The sequence below is a fragment of the Ovis aries genome, chromosome 25, assembly GCF_016772045.2.
Source record: "Ovis aries strain OAR_USU_Benz2616 breed Rambouillet chromosome 25, ARS-UI_Ramb_v3.0, whole genome shotgun sequence".
NCBI classification, from domain to species: domain Eukaryota; kingdom Metazoa; phylum Chordata; class Mammalia; order Artiodactyla; family Bovidae; genus Ovis; species Ovis aries.
Window position 1 is genome coordinate 25,880,328 of NC_056078.1, and position 17,026 is coordinate 25,897,353.

The 17,026-nt window shown below is 50.6% G+C and overlaps 1 protein-coding gene across 5 annotated transcripts in view; it reads left to right on the plus strand.

The window, feature by feature from the left end:
* The first annotated feature begins 256 nt into the window (after positions 1-256).
* Positions 257-17,026, plus strand: part of PALD1 (phosphatase domain containing paladin 1) — an 88,110-nt gene continuing 71,340 nt past the window's right edge. For 2 of the 5 annotated variants that reach the window (XM_027962460.2, XM_060406589.1), the window contains exons 1-2: positions 257-315; positions 6,346-6,454. The gene's annotated coding sequence lies outside the window, so the exon portion shown is untranslated. Of the gene's footprint in view, positions 316-428; positions 717-6,345; positions 6,455-17,026 lie in introns of those variants that run through there. The other 3 variants (XM_042240759.2, XM_027962462.2, XM_027962463.3) reach the window with 3 other exon arrangements.

A 17,026-nucleotide genomic window follows, 5' to 3' on the forward strand; every position in this document is an offset into this window, starting at 1 on the left:
AAAGCAGAGAGCGGCGAGGGCCCGCCGATCTCCCGGGGAGCTGGAGTCTGGACGGGGGTGTGGCGCCGAGAGCTTTTGCTTCTTTCTCCTGCCAGGGAGGCTGGATGTAGGGTTTGGGTTTCTTCCAGAAAGAGCCGAACTCATGACAAGGGAAGCGGAACTGGTTTCCCAGGCGGTCTCCCCCGCCCCAAACTTTTCCTCCTAGGCGGAGGGTGGGCTGGCGGAGGGAGGAAGCGGGGCCGAGAAAGGTGGGGCCAGCCGTTCCCTCTCCCCCTGGCAGCAGCGGCTCTGGAATGCCAGTCCGGACGCTGCTTGGTGAGTGTGCCTTTAAATCCGAGACCCCCGCCCCCTCGGCGGCTGGGGCCGGGGCTCTGGCTGGCTGGGCGACGGCGGGCGCGGTGATTGGCGGCCCCGCCGGGTCCGCCCCCGGCGTGGGGGTCGCGGGGCACCGGGAGCCGAGCGGCGCGCTCCTGCTGGGGTGCGCGGCTCTCTGCTCAGGCGAGCGCGGCCTCCTGCGCTTGTGCCCTCGCCTCGTCGCGCCCGGCTTGCCAGCCTCCGGAGCCGCCTCTGCCCACGGATGGGCTGGGGAAGTTGGGAGGAGCTAGCCGGAGCCAGTACCCGGCGCGACCCGCCGCTGCCTAACTCGGTGCCCGCAGTTCGGGCGCCGCGCGCCTGCCGCAGGAGCGCGGATGCCCCCCGGAGCCGCGGGCTGGCAGGTACCGACGCGTCAGGACCCGGGGCGGGCGAGGGAGGGCTGCTGAGGGACTCTTCTCGGTACTCCCGGGCCGGGGCTGCTCCGACCACCCACTCCCCATCCCCTAGGTCACAAGCCTCCCTGGGCTCTGTGGAGAGGAGAGAGCCTGGCCCCCTCAACGAAACCCGCACGGGATCGGTGCCTGGGAGAGAAGCGGAACCACACATTTTAAACAGGAGTTATTGAGGCGTTCTATCTGTCCGGCTCTGGGCTACGCACTTTCTCCAGGAGCTTTCTCTCCGGCTAGGGTAGATGTGGGATGGCGACGCCTCCACCCTTGATGGCTGGTTCTCGGGTGAGACCTGAGAGCTGGGCTTCCTGTGCAGCTGCGGCGAGGCAAGCAGCCTCATGTTCCACACCTGAGGTCCCTGGGCTCCTCTTTAGGCGCTTGAGGTCCATGGAACTGGGAAGAGTCCAGAGATCCCAGTGGGTGCAAGCTTTGATGTTGGGCCGCATCTGGTTCTTGCCTTCTGTAGGCCTGGGTCTCCCAGGGGAGCCCTTTTTTCATCTTCAGAGGTTTTTCTTGAAGGGGCAGGCGGCGTGTCAGAAAGCGGAGTGCAGTGTCAGGGAGAGGGCTGCCCTAGACTCTTAAAAACATCCAGGACGATTGGAACATGTTATTACCTCTTAGGGAGTCAGAAATGGAAGAAAAGCTCCCCTGACTTCAGGAAGCTTCCAGCTTCTTGCTCTCTCCACCAGAGTTCCAAGCAACAACTCCTTGGCTTCCTGCAGAGCAGCCTGGACCCCCGAGAGCATCTCTTAAATGCCAGGCACTGGGCTCTGCCAAGGAGGATGGGAGTGGTGGAAGGGGTTGGAGGGTTCTCCACTTAGGTGGCTTAGCCCCTCTGTGCAACCCCGTGGGGGGCGGTGAGGGGGGTGGGATGCAAGGCGTAAACACAGAAAAATTTCGTTACTATAGGACTAATAGTAACAGTGGAAATGCCAAGAGAATACACATGATTAATTGCTGAATGAGTGACACAGGCTGTAACTGCCAGGGAAGCTGGGATGCTGTTCTCATGCAGCCATGCAAATATGTTTGAAATATTCTTGTTCTGCCTCCATACCCTTCTTTTCTGATTACCCTGATGCTTAGGCCCTCTCACCGCCTCCAGGGACAGGGAGCAGCAGAAATGTGCCCCAGCCCCCCTCCCAATTGTTGGTGTTGTTTTTTTTTTTTCCTGCTGACTGAAGCTATTCCGGACTTCAGGAGAATTACATTTGGTTTCTGGGGTCAGGCTGACCATAGGACCTTCCTAGCTTCCCTGGGGCTTCTGAGGCTTGGGGTCTAGATCCAGCCTTACAGGAGGAAGTCCTCACTTCCTTTCTGAAGAGCCTCTGTCTCTGGGGGCTGGGGATGAGCTTGGCAGGCTGGAGCCAGGCACCATTTCCTGTGAGTGCAGACGGACAGTCTTCCTCTCGTTGGCCATTGGGGTTGAAATTGGGGTGTTGGAAGTGGACAGACCCGGCAGAACTGGCTTGAGGTTAGTGATACCTGGGACATCTCTGACTTCACCTCTGAGGTTCTGCTGTGCTTCGGGCTCTGCTCCCTCCCCCATCATCCCTGTCGAGATGTCCTGGAGCAGTGAGCTCGTGCCTGTGGCCTTGGACACTGTTCTGGGAGTGGGAGTTGCTGAGCTTACCCTTTAGCCCTTGGCTGGCACTGTGAGTACTTGGGTGGACACGTGCCCACCTGCCTCCAAACAGGTGGCGCCCATGGGGTCACCCAGGGACAGGTGGGGAATGCTGGTGTGGGCAGAGATGTGTGCCAACGTGCTCAGGTTTATAGCTGCGTGGGCTGGGCCGGTGAGGAACTGGATACAGTGGACATGAGGGCAGACACAGGAAGACAGTGGAGGTGGGCAAGCAACTCAGGGCACAGACACGTGCAGGGGCAGACAGTGTGAACAGACAAGCGGGGACAACGAATGGGCTGCAGATACCGTATAGACAGATCTATGCCATCATGGAGACTTGGCTGGCAAAAGTGGACAGACGTGTTGGTGGGCTCAGAGGAGCATAGACAGGGATGTGAGCTGACATTCACTGATGGGAGACATGGAGCCACATGGATGTGGCTTGAATCCCTGGGCAGACGTGGAGTTGGCTGTGAACACCTGAAATGCAGACACTTAAACCTGCTGAGTCACCGGCAGCAGAAGGCAGAACACAGTCAGAGGTGGGCACCGAGAGCTGCGGTGCTGGAGAAGACTCTCAAGAGTCTCTTGGACAGCAAGGAGATCAAACCAGCTAATTCTCAAGGAAATCAACTGATACTGAAGCTGAAACTCCACTACTCTGGCCACCTGATATGAAGAGCTGACTCACTGGAAAAGACCCTGATGCTGGGAAAGATTGAGGACAGGGGGAGAAGGGAGTGACAGAGGATGAGATGGTTAATGGCATCATTGACTCAATGGACATGAGTTAGAGCAAACTCCAGGAGATAGTGAAGGACAAGGAAGCCTGGCGTGCTGCCGTCCATGGGGTCACAAAGAGTTGAACAGAACTTAGTGACCAAACAGCAACAACCAAGATGTAGTCCAAGGCAGGCACTGTTGAGTTATTCCTGTGACTCTGTGTGGCAGCGGTGGCTGAAAGGTGACTTGTTTGGGATAGTGGCTGTGCAGGTGCTGAGTGGTGTGGCTTCATTTCTAGACTCCTGCTTTGGGGTTTGGAGACCCCAAAGGGCTCAGGATCCTCTGTTTAAGCCTGAGAATTCGTTGACCTCCCTATTCTCTAAGGGCTGGGCGCATGCCTTAAGCACCGGCAGGGGCTCCTTGAACTTTGAGGTTCATCTCCTCTGGGTCTGCACAACTTCTGAAGTGAGACTGTGCGGCCGGGATAGGGGAGGAACCTGCTGGGGACTCTCCTTCTTAGCCTAAACCTGAGGGTTTCTTGCAGGGAAGGGACAGTCCCAGGGGGCAGGGGGGAGAGAAAGAATAGACTTGAGCTGGATCTTTGGTGAGACCTTTGCTCTCTAGTGTGGACTGTCCCTCCCCCAAACCCTGGACTTGGACAGGGAAGGGCCCCGCCCCACCATTTGGCTCTGGCCCAACCTGGAGATGGGAGATACAGCTAACACTGACTCACTGTGTTACCTGGGCAAGTTACTCAATGTCTTAACTAACTCATCTTTAAAGTGCAACCCCTCATCTTTAAATGGGGCCAGTAACCCCTCACCCTTTGGGTGTGGCGAGGGTTTAATGTGAGTGGAAAGTGTGTGGCCCAGGATCTGGCACAGAGTGAGCCCTGTTGGTGGAACTTTGGTGACTGGACTTGCTCTGTGGCCAGGACTCCCCAGAGCTGGTCAGCAGCCAGGTGGCCAAGCCCTGGGAAGGTAGGCAGGCCAGCACCTCTGATTTGAAAGCTCGAGGGCTTTGTTCTCCCCTCTCACCCCGCAGTCACTCCTTAGCCCTGTGGGACCTCTCCACGCTTGCAGGAGGCTGTATGAAGCTCGGGCCTGGCCTGCTGGCCTCTGGGAGGGGAGCCAGTGGTTTGCTAAGAATAGCCCCAAATTATGGCTCTGCCTCCCAGTGGACAGCTGTGTACCTCCCCAGTCTGGGCCAAGGGGCTGGCAGATGGGCCTTTTGTGTTTCTTGTAACTGGCACTCAGCACAGGGATGAGCTTGGGAGCAGCAGGCTGGATCTGGGCAGAGGCCTTGCTGTTCTTCCTAAGTCTTCTGTTGGGACCAGGGAAAGAGAAGGCCCAGGGAGAACTAGCCTTTAAAACCCCCGAGTTCCTCTTCCACTCAGAGCTTGTCCTGACAACTGACCATCTTCCTACCCGCAGTACATCTTAGTGATTAAGATTACTGGGTCCAGAACCAGATCACTAGGGTCTGAATTTTGGCTTCCTCCCTCACTGGCTCTGTGGCATTGGGCAACTCACTTAACCTCTCTGTGCCGGATTCCCTTGTGTAACAGGATTAATAATAGTAACTCCCTTAGAAGAATGTCACAAAGATGAAAGGAGGTAGCATATGGAGTGCCCTCGCAGTAACGTGTGGCTCATAGTAAGTGCTCAGTAAACATTCGGTGCTGCTGTTATCATGATTAGAGTGATCTCAGCAGAGCGACAGGCCTGTGAAACCACAGAGACCAGGCTGTTTGCGCAGTGGCTCAAGGTGAGAGGGCCCCGGGATGCTGTCTTGGCTCCAGTTCCTGGCCTTTCATGCCCCAGGTTCAGTGTGAGGTGCAGGGGACCAAAGGTGAGTGAGACTCAGTCCCTGCCAGGTAGAGAGGCACCTGTGTACATTCTACCGTTGGAACCTGCTGGGGGCCGTGTCTGCTATGGTCAGAGCTGAAGGGAGGGAAGGGCTTGCCTGGGCACGAGGTGATGCTTCAGGGGGGCTTTGAAGGATGGCCAAGAGTTTACAAGGATGAGAAGGGCTTCCCAAACAGAATGAGCAACCCATGCAGAGATGTGGCATCTTGGCATGTTTAGGGAACTTGAGCAGATCCACAGACCTGGGGTGGGGCCCAGGCTCAGCTTTCCCGGCCTGTGATCTGCTGTTCCACACTGGGCTCAGAGGCAGCCCTGGCCTCCCTCTTAGGACGTGAGACGCCTAGAGGCCCCTCCTTTTACTGTAAGGAATCTATTTCGCTGTCGGTCTCCCCATTCTCCAGGAGACCTCCCTGCCCTCTTATGAAGGCCTGCCAGCCCTCTCTGTGTGTTAGTTGTCATGTCCAGTTGTGTCCAGCTCTTTGCGACCTCATGGACTGTAGCTTGCTGGGCTCCTGTCCATGGGATTCTTCAGGCAAGAATACTGGCGTGGGTGGCCATTCCCTTCTTCAGGAGATCTTCCCGACTCAGGAATTGAACCTGGGTCTCCTGCATTGCAGGCAGATTCTTTACCATTTAAGCCACTGGGAAAGCCCCGCCAGCCCTCCCTGGGACCCCTCATTTTTGACCTGGGGGCTCCAGACTGCCCCCATTGCAGCATCAACATGCCTATTTTTGCTCTTAGCTGAAATACCTATGGGTTAACAGATCCCCTTTCTCAGGAATGAACTGAGGCCTTTGAAACTTCTCCTAAGGAATGTCTGATAGTGGAATGCCTGGACCTTGGAAGTTGTTTTATTTTCTGTACCTGACATGTGTACTGGATTTTCAGCCCCTGCTGGGGCTGGAGCTGAAGCACGCTGATGAAGGAGAGACACGGGGCATCTGGGGTTACCTCCATGCCCGTGGCCGGCAGTAGGGAGCATCTGGGAACTGGGTGTGCCACTCCTGACCCTGTGGGCTCCCAGGGAGCAGGGCTTTTGGAAATTCCAGGCAGAGGGAGGGTGTGGTGCTAGGACGGCTGTGGGTCCATGGCTGGGCTTCCCGCCCTCGCCCATGAGAAACAGGCTCCACTGCCAAGAGGCTGGTGCAGGGGCATTTAGGGGGGAGAGAAGTGGGTGCCCTCAGACGACCCTGGGCTTTGCCGGCCTCTACATGCTGCTGGGCTCTAGGCTCTGCATGTCTGCAGGCGGTGGCCTCTGTCCGGGCCCTCCCCAGAGTGGAGGACGGGGCCACTGGGTGTTTTTGAAGATTCTGTTTAGAAAGCACAGAGGGGAACCTGTCCTCCTCTTTTCTTTTCCTGCAGAACTCAGAAAGGCGTGAACCCCTCTCCTGCTAGTCACAAAGAGGCTGGTGGATGTGTCTACTCTGACTGCCGTCTTGTAGTTGCTGAGGCCTTCTCCTGGGTCCCTGAGGTTGGTGCTGACTCCTTATCTCCCTAGGGCCCTGACTGGCAGGGCCCAGAAGACCTCATCCAGCCTGGATCTGATTGGGCTCATCCCCACCCCCATCCTGGCTGTAGCTTTAGTTTGACCACTTTCTTGCTGATGCTCGGTCCCTGCCACGGCTGCAGCCCTGTCTGTTGATGGAGTTCACAGCCTTCAGGAGCCCCTGCGGGTGCCGCACTGCTGGCTCACTCCGGGGTCTGTGGGGAAGCTCTGGTTTTCAAATGCCCCAGAGAAAAAGGCCCAGAGCCCTCCCTGGAGGTGGAGGCCCAGCATTGCAGAGCCTCCTGGAGATGTCCAGAGCAACTCTCTCACCTCTCCTGGGCTCTAAATCAGGTCTAAGGTGCAGGTGGATAAACCCAGGACTAGCAGTTGACTACTTCCTCTGAGCCCAGTTTTTCCATCTGCAATATGGGCATTATAATGTTTCCCTTGTCTACTTAAAAAGTTAAAAAAAAACGAGGTGAAATTCACTTGACGTAAAATTAACCATTTTGAAGTACAGCTACAGTGGCACTGAGTTCATTCACAATGTGTGGCACCACCTCTGTCAAGTTCCAGAACATTTTCATCACTCCCAGGGAGACCCGCTTCCCCATTAAGTGCTGACTCCCTCACTTAAGTTTTATTGAGGTGTGCATACCATAGCATTCACCTAGCCTACAGGTGCAGCTGGCTGAGTGTTGGCGAATGTCATGGGCATGCAGCCCCCACCCCAGTCGAGTGTGGGCACACTTCCATCACCCAGAAGTTTCCTGGGGCTCCCCTGCAGTCCGTGGTTGCTCTCACGCCTGGTATCTCCTGTCACTCTGGTTTTGCTTTTTTCTAGATTTTCACGTAAGTGGACTCATCTAGTTAATAGGTATTTTTTATTTCTGCCTATTTTATTCAACGTGATGTTCTTTTTTTTTTTCAATTTGTTTTTGGCTGCACGGAGTCTTCTTTGCTGTGAGTGGGCTTTCTCTAGTTGCAGTGAGTGTGGGCTTCTCTCTAGCTGTGGCGCATGGGCCTCTCATCGCGGGACTTCTCTTACTGTGGAGCAAGCACGGCGGCTTCAGTAGTTGTGACGCTAGAGCCTAGGTGCCCCAAGCCATATGGGATCTTCCCAGACGGTTGTTGAATCCTTATCCCTTGGATTGGCAGGCAGATTCTTTTTTAAAATTAATTAATTTTTTATTGAAGGATAATTGCTTCACAGAATTTTGCCGTTTTCTGTCAAACCTCAACCTGAATCAGCCATAAGTATGCATATGTCCCCTCCCTTTTGAAACTCCCTCCCATCTTCCTCCCCACCCAAACCCTCTAGGTTGACACAGAGCCCCTGTTTGAGTTTCCTGAGCCCCTACAGCAAATTCCCGCTGGCTATCTATTCTACATATGGTAATGTAAGTTTCCTTGTTACTCTCTCCGCACATCTCACCCTCTCCTCCCCTCTCCGCATGTCCATAAGTCTGTTCTCTGTGGCAGGCGGATTCTTAATCAGCGGGCCACCAGGCGAGTCCTCAACGTGGTGTCCTGTCATGTGTTCTAGGAGTGTATTCCTTTTTTTGTTGCTGGGTATGTATCCCAGTGTGTGTAGGGCCCATAGCTTGCTTACCGAGTTCCCAGTTGATGGATATCTACCCTGCTTTTGAAAATGTTTTCAGTTAAAAAAAAAATTAAGTGGTTATCTTTACAAAGGATTCGGGTGGTAGCTTCCTAGAGACAGGGAGTGAATTGGGAAAGCCCTTCCATTCCTTACTTCCTCTCTTGGCCCGAGGTGTCTCTGTCAGCAGTTTGTGGGTATCCCCCCAGTCATCTTTTCTGTGCCTCTGTATGCATTTGTGTAGTTTTAATTTGGGGACACAGAATTGCACTTGGTCCATGGCTCTGGGGCCCACTTCTTCACTTAGCACTTTTTGGGAGTGTGGCCAGCAGAGTTATCCAAGTTCTATACCTTCCCTGGGAGCCATCCCTGAGCTGAGGGCCCAGAGGAGGGGGTCCTGGGCCAGGCAAACCGGTGTCTACTCCTCCCCCTCCTCTGGCTCCAAGCTGGGGCTCAGTGAGCCTTTGGGGGAGACAGAATGACGGCTTTGTGGAGGTGGTCAATTCCAGGCAGGTTTCTAGAGGAGGAAAGCATTGGGACAAAAGGGGTCAGCCTGTTATGGGTAGACGTGCACTCCCGCTGGCTTCCCCAGCGCCTCCTACGCAGCAGCTGCCAGCAGGGGCTTCCTCTTCCTGTCTCTGTGAAGTGTCCCTGGAAGCGATAGGCCGAAAGAGAGGGAGGTTTGCTGGGTGGACAGAAGATGGACTGAGGCCTCCCTTCTTGTTGCAGCAGAGTTGCCCCTTGCTGAGGCTGGCTGCAGGCAGCATGCTTGGATAGGGTCCCTCTCCTGCGCTGCAGGCTATGCTGAGCGTTTTTGGGTGGAGGGCGGGGATGGCAGCTGCCTACCCAGGAAGGGGGGCTGCCTGTGCTCAGTTTTGGAGTGCTCCTGCCTCTACCCAAATCCCAGCCAGTTGGGTCGCTGAAATGCTGAATCTTTATTGTCATGCATCCTCCCTTGACGCTGCCTTTGAAGTATACAAGAATCACATTCCCTGCATACTTACTGACACTGGTTGTATTCATTGTTTTTAAGTTTTTCCCAATTTAATAATTCAAAACAGTGCTTTAATACTGTTCAGGAGATAGGAATCCTGAGTTGTGGTGTCCTAGGGCAGCCACCTGCTCACCCAGGGAGGGCTTAGCTTGTGACTTAGGGTTCCCTCTTAGCCTCTTCTGGCTCCAGAGCCCTTTGGGGACAGTATAGGGGGACGGGGATGTGGAGTGGGCCTGACAGGGAAGCCGTGAAGAGGTGGGTGTGTTCATTTCTCTGTGATTTCTCTAGCTTCAGTTCAGTTCAGTTCAGTCGCTCAGTCGTACCCGACTCTTTGCGACCCCATGAATTGCAGCACGCCGGCCTTCCTGTCGATCACCAACTCCTGGAGTTCACTCAGACTCATGTCCATCGAGTCAGTGATGCCATGCAGCCATCACATCCTCGGTCGTCCCCTTCTCCTGCCCCCAATCCCTCCCAGCATCAGAGTCTTCTCCAATGAGTCAACTCTTCTCATGAGGTAGCCAAAGTACTGGAGTTTCAGCTTTAGCATCATTCCTTCCAAAGAAGTCCCAGAGTTGATCTCCTTCAGAATGGACTGGTTGGATCTCCTTGCAGTCCAAGGGACTCCCAAGAGTCTTCTCCAACACCACACTTCAAAAGCATCAATTCTTTGGCGCTCAGCCTTCTTCACAGTCCAACTCTCACATCCATACATGACTACTGGAAAAACCATAGCCTTGACTAGACAGACCTTAGTCATCAAAGTAATGTCTCTGCTTTTGAATATGCTATCTAGGTTGGTCATAACTTTTCTTCCAAGGAGTAAGCATCTTTTAATTTCATGGCTGCAGTCACCATCTGCAGTGATTTTGGAGCCCCCCAAAATAAAGTCTGACACTGTTTCCACTGTTTCCCCATCTATTTCTCATGAAGTGATGGGACCGGTTGCCATGATCTTCGTTTTCTGAATGTTGAGCTTTAAGCCAACTTTTTCACTCTCCTCTTTCACTTTCATCAAGAGGCTTTTGAGTTCCTCTTCACTTTCTGCCATAAGGGTGGTGTCATCTGCATATCTGAGGTTATTGATATTTCTCCCGGCAATCTTGATTCCAGCTTGTGTTTCTTCCAGCCCAGCGTTTCTCATGATGTACTCTGCATAGAAGTTAAATAAGCAGGGTGACAATATACAGCCTTGACGTACTCCTTTTCCTATTTGGAACCAGTCTGTTGTTCCATGTCCAATTCTAACTGTTGCTTCCTGACCTGCATACAGATTTCTCAAGAGGCAGGTCAGGTGGTCTGGTATTCCCATCTCTCTCAGAATTTCACAGTTTATTGTGATCCACACAGTCAAAGACTTTGGCATAGTCAATAAAGCAGAAATAGATGTTTTCTGGAACTCTCTTGCTTTTAACATGATCCAGCGGATGTTGACAATTTGATCTCTGGTTCCTCTGCCTTTTCTAAAACCAGCCTGAACATCAGGGAGTTCACGGTTCACGCATTGCTGAAGCCTGGCTTGGAGAATTTTGAGCATTACTTTACTAGCGTGTGAGATGAGTGCGATTGCTCCGTAGTTTGAGCATTCTTTGGCATTGGCTTTCTTTGGGATTGGAATGAAAACCGACCTTTTCCAGTCCTGTGGCCACTGCTGAGTTTTCCAAATTTGCTGGCATATTGAATGCAGCACTTTCACAGCATCATCTTTTAGGATTTGAAATAGCTCCACTGGAATTCCATCACCTCCATCACCTAAGGCCCACTTGGCTTCACATTCCAGGATGTCTGGCTCTGGATGAGTGATCACACCATCGTGATTATCCGGGTCATGAAGATCTTTTTGTACAATTCTTCTGTGTATTCTTGCCACCTCTTCTTAATAGCTTCTGCTTCTGTTAGGTCTATACCATTTCTGTCCTTTATCGAGCCCATCTTTGCATGAAATGTTCCCTTGATATCTCTAATTTTCTTGAAGAGATCTCTAGTCTTTCCCATTCTGTTGTTTTCCTCTTTTTCTTTGCACTGGTCGCTGAGGAAGGCTTTCTTATCTCTCCTTGCTATTCTTTGGAACTCTGCATTCAGATGCTTATATCTTTCTGTTTCTCCTTTGCTTTTCACTTCTCTTCTTTTCACAGCTATTTGTAAGGCCTCCCCAGACAGCCATTTTGCTTTTTTGCATTTCTTTTCCATGGGGATGGTCTTGATCCCTGTCTCCTGTGCAATGTCATGAACCTCATTCCATAGTTCATCAGGCACTCTATCTATCAGATCTAGTCCCTTAAATCTATTTCTCACTTCCACTGTATAATCATAAGGGATTTGATTTATGTCATATCTGAATGATCTAGCAGTTTTCCCTACTTTCTTCAATTTAAGTCTGAATTTGGTAATAAGGAACTCATGATCTGAGCCACAGTCAGCTCCTGGCCTTGTTTTTTTGACTGTATAGAGCTTCTCCATCTTTGGCTGCAAAGAATATAATCAGTCTGATTTCGGTGTTGACTATCTGTTGATGTCCATGTGTAGAGTCTTCTCTTGTGTTGTTGGAAGAGGGTGTTTGCTATGACCAGTGCATTTTCTTGGCAAAACTCTATTAGTCTTTGCCCTACTTCATTCCGCATTCCAAATTTGCCTGTTACTCCGGGTATTTCTTGACTTCCTACTTTTGCATTCCAGTCCCCTATAATGAAAAGGATATCTTTTTTGGGTGTTAGTTCTAAAAGGTCTTGTAGGTCTTCATAGAACCGTTCAACTTCAGCTTCTCTAGCTTAATGCTGTTCAAAGCTGGGTAATAGGTCGACTCCCCTTCCCCCACTCTTAAAAACAGCTTTATGGAGGTTTAACTCACGTGCTGTACAATTCAGGCATTTAAGGTTTACAATTCAGTAGCTTTCAATGTATTCACAAAGTTGTACATCTTTCACTACTGTCTCATTTTGCAATATTTTCATCAGCTCAGAAAGATACCTTGTACCCATTAGTCATCACTCCCCACCCTACAAGTTTACTTTTTGTCTCTATAGATTTGCTTATTCTGGACATTTTGTATAAATGAAATCATAAGTATGTGTTTTTTTGTGGCTTTTTAAAGGAAAAAAAGCCTCACTTGTTTATTTGAATTTTCTTAAACTGTAACTTAAAGGTACAAATATAAGATTAAGTGTAAGTGCCTTAGACATGTTTACATGGCTTTTACATAACTATAAAGCAAGCATGAAATAAAACCAGAGTGAAACTAATAAAACCAGAAAGCCAGCGCATTTCAGATGAACAATGTTAATTTAATTGGAAGGATGTGAACTGAAACGAAATTGCCATTGTTGGGTTGATGGCCGAGAGCTGGCGCCTTCTGATTCCCCTGCTTCTGTCTTTTGTGCCTGCTGTGCAGAGGGGCCTTAGAAAAGGGGCTGGCTGGCTGGTTTGGGGTAATTCTGATTACAATTGTCCCTCTGAAGCATCTTTGGCAGTGGGATTGGTTTCAGGACCCCCATGGATTCCAAAGTTGGATTCTGAAGACAAAGACCCTGAAGCCCCTATGTAAAATGGCATAGTATTTGCATATGACCTATACGTAGCCTCCCCTAGCTTTTAAATCATCCCTAGATTACTTATAATACCTAATATAATGTAAATGTTATGTAAATAGTTGTAAATGCAATGTAAATACTATGTAAAAAGTTGCCAGCACACAGCAAATTCAAGTTTTGTTTCTTTTAACTTTCAGGAGTTTTTTTTTTTTTTCCCCAAATATATTCTGAAGATGCAGAACCCAAAGATGTGGCTGGCTGACTGTACTAACATTTGAGCCTGAACTGCCAATGAGTAATCCCCCAACTGTCTGTTTTAATAGAGCATCACTTTATAACCTGGAATGCTAGCTCGTTTGATCAAAGATAAGGCTGAAATAATGGTGTTATCAAAATCTACACATTGTTGCTCTTCAACCCACTTGTGGAATTTGGCACAGAGGTGGGCTTTGCTCTGTTCGCATGGATGAACATAGTCCTGACTGCTGAGAGACCAGGCTTTTGCACTGGGCATGTCCAGGCTGCTATGCTGGCTCCGTTCTCCGCCTTACACCCCTTCTCTTATTTGAACCACAACCTTGTCATTTGGCATTCACAAAGAAGGAACTGAATCGTGAACACAGGAGCAGGCTCGAGCCCTAGATTGCGCTGTAGCACTTGCTTGGGAGAGATAGTCATTTGGATGCATGGACATGCTCTCAGTACTTCTTTTATGAGGTGAAATTCATATAACATAAAGTTAACTATTTCGGAGTGTACAGTTCAGTGGTATTTTGTATATGCACAAAATTGTGCAAATGTCACGTCTACCTAATTCCAAAACGTTGAAAAAATTTCTTATTTTATTGTGGTAAGAATACTTAACATGAGAACTACCCTCTTAACAAAATTTTCAGTGTATAATATCATTTTTGACTATAAAGACAATGTTGTGTAGCAGATCTCTAGAGCTTATTTTCCTTGCTTAACTGGAACTTTGTGCCTGTTTATTAGTAACTTCCCATTTCCGCCTCTGTCCAGAGCCTGGCAACCACTATTCCACTCTGAGTTTATGAATTTGACTATTTTAAAACAATTTTATTTTATTTATTTTCGGCTGGGCTGAGTCTTTGTTCCAGCGCGGGGGCTCTCTTCAGTTGAGATGAGCAGGGACTACCCTTCCTTGCGGTGTACAGACTTCTCACTGTGGCGGCTTCTCTTGTGGAGCACGGGCTCAGCAGCTGTGGCTTGAGGGCTTAATTGCCCCACAGCATGTGGAATCTTCCCTGGCTAGGGATCGAACCCATGTCCCCTGCATTGACAGGCAGGTTCTTATCCACTGTACCACCCCTGGAAGTCCTGAATTTGACTGTTTTAGATACCTCACATAAGTGAAATCATGTAGTATTTGTCTTTCTATGACTAGCTTATTTTACTTAGCATAACAACCTCAAGTTTTGTCCACGAAGCATACTGCAGAATTTTCTTCTTTTTAAAGATTGAATAATATTCCACTGGGAAGCACCAACCGGCTTTGGTAAAGTGGTAAAGAACTCGCCTGCCAATGCAGGAGATGTAAGAGACGCAGGTTTGATCCCTGGATCAGGGAGATCCTCTGGAGCAGGGCGTGACAACACACTCTGGTATTCTAGCCTGGAGAATCCCATCGACAGAGGAGCCTTGAAGGCTGCAGTCCGTGGGGTCGCAAAGAGTCGGACGTGACTGGAGCGACTTGGCACGCATGAGCAATATTCTGTTGAGTCAGTGCCCCGCATTCTCTTTATCCATTCCTCCATCAGTGGACACTTGGGTTGCTTCCACCTCTTGGCTGTTCTGCCTAGTGCTGGAGTGAGCATGGGTGTTGTGCTGATGCCTCTTGAGATTCTGACTCAGTTATTTTGGATAAATACCCAGAAGTGGGATTGCTGGATCGTCTGGAAGTTCCATTAATTCATATTTTTAATTTTTAGGAACCTCTGTGCTATTTTCCATTCCCACCGACAGTGTGCAAGGGTTCCAATTTCTCCACATCCTTGCCAACGTTTTGTTGCCTCTTTTTTTGATAATAGCCATCCTGACAGGTGTGAGGTGATATCTCACTGTGCTTTTGATCTGCATTTCCTGGATGATTAGTAATGTTCAACATCTGAGACATATTCATCACCTCAAAGGAAACTCTGTATCTATAAAGCAGTCACTCCTGATTACCCGCTTCCCCCAGCCCCTGGCACCACTAATCTGCATTCTCTCTCTGTGGATTTACCTATTTTGGACTTTTCATACAAGTGGAATCATGCAGTATGTGACTCTTTGTGTTTGGATTGTAACGTATGAATATACCATGCTTTGTTTATCAGTTTATTATTTGATGGACATTTGGATTGCTCCTACCTGTCAGCTGTTGTAACTAGAACATTTGTGTACAAGCATTTGTTTGGATACCAGTTTTCAGTTCTTTTGGGTATGTGCCTAGGAATGGAATTGCCGGGTCATATGATAATTGTATGTTTAACTTTTTGGGTTTGATATTCCTGAATTGGGGCTTCCTTGCTTGCTCCGATGATAAAGAATCTGCCTGCAGTATGGGAGACCTGGGTTCAATCCCTGGGTCAGGAAGGGACCCTGGAGAAGGGAATGGCAACCCACTCCAGTGTTCTTGCCTGGAGAATCCTGTGGACAGAAGAGCCTGGCAGGTCCTTCGGGTCACAAAGAGTCAGACACGACTGAGCGACTAACACTTTCACTTTTCTGGGATTAGGTAGCCGTGATGGTTGCACAATAATGTGAGTGTGTTAAATACCACTGAGTGGTATAATTTATTTCTTTGTTTTAATATTTTTATGTATTTATCTGGCTATGCCAGGGCTTCCCTGATGACTCAGTGGTGAAGAATCCACCTTCAGTGCGGGAGACCTGGGTTTGATCCCTGGTTTGGGAAGATCCCCTGGAGGAGGGCATGTTAAGCCACTCCAGTATTCTTGCCTGGAGAATCGCTATGGACAGAGGAGCCAGGTGGGCTGCAGTTCAGGGGTCTGAAAGAGTTGGACATGACGAGCGACTGAGTGCATGCCAGGTCTTACCTGTGGCGCATGGGGTCTTTGTCGTCATTGCAACATGCGGGATCTTTCAGTTGTGTCCTGCGAACTCTTAGCTGTGGTGTGTGGGATCTAGCTCCCTGAGCAGGAACCGAACCCCTGCATTGCGAGCAGAGTCTTAGCTACTAGGCCACCGGGGCAGTTCCTGAGTTGTATATCTTATAAGGGTGAGCTTTATGGGGCATGAATTAAATTCCCATGAGGGAGTGGGTGAAGGAGGGAAGAGCTCCTGGGTCCCAAAGCAGATACCCTTGGAATCTGGGTTTGAGTCCTAGTCTCAACTCTGAGAAGCCCGGAGTTCTCGTCACCTCTTGGGATCGTGCAGACCCCCTGGCTGGTGGGGACGCTGGGTTTAGCCCCCTGGTCCCTGACTGGGATGGTGGGTGTGAGCTGCCTGCCACCCCGCTGTACCTCATCCTGGCCCTTCCAGCTTTTAAAAGAGAGGTGCTCACTGTGAAACTCAGTTCCCTCAGTTTCCCCACCTGTGAAATGGGTCCATGAGCAGCCAGTCATGGCCGTGGCCCGGGCTCTGTGGGCAGCAAGGCCTGTAGCGGGTCGTACATGCTGCCGTGATTTCCCTCTGGCCTCCCTTCCTCTCTCTGACTTTCATACCGCTTCCCAGAGGGAGCCACACAGGCCTCTGGATCAGCTCTTCTTTCTTTTCAGGTCCCCAGGCCCTGTGGCTTCCTTCTGAGATTGAAGTAGAGACTGCAGCCTCCCACCCTTCTCCGTCCGCTCACTCCTCACCACCCGTGGCTTCCCTTTGTCTCGTCTCAGGGAGTGGCGGGCCTGTCCTCTAGTTGTTCAGGCCAAACCTGAAGTTGCCCATGGTTCCTCTGTTTCTCTCACATCTCAGCAAGCCCTTTTGGCTTCACCTTCAGAATAGGTCCAGAGCCACACTGCAGGTCCGAGCCATCAGGATCTCCTGAGTGGTTGCAGTGGACTCGTAACAGGCTGCTGGGTTCTGCCTTTCTCTTCTATCCTGTCTGCCGAAAAGACTCATCTAACACAGCAGCAGGGTGACCTTATTGGAATGTCAAAGTCAGATCAGGACAGTTCTCCGCCCCAAGGCCCCAGTAGTTCCTCATTTACCTGCAGTGAAGGCCAGTGTTCTTCCTGTGGCCTCCATCTAGTACTCACCTGCTTGCTCCCACCTGGCTCCAGCCGACCGGCTGCCGCATGGCTCCTTCAACACAATGGGAACCCCGACCGCAGGGCATCTGCATGCTGACCCTGAGCAGCGATGCCTGTCCTCCCCAGAGTCACAAAGCTTGCCTTGTCACTTCCTTCTCCTCCTTACTCAAACGTGAAGCCTGCCCTGGGTGCAGTAAAATTTCATAGCTCATTCACAGAGCCTTTTTT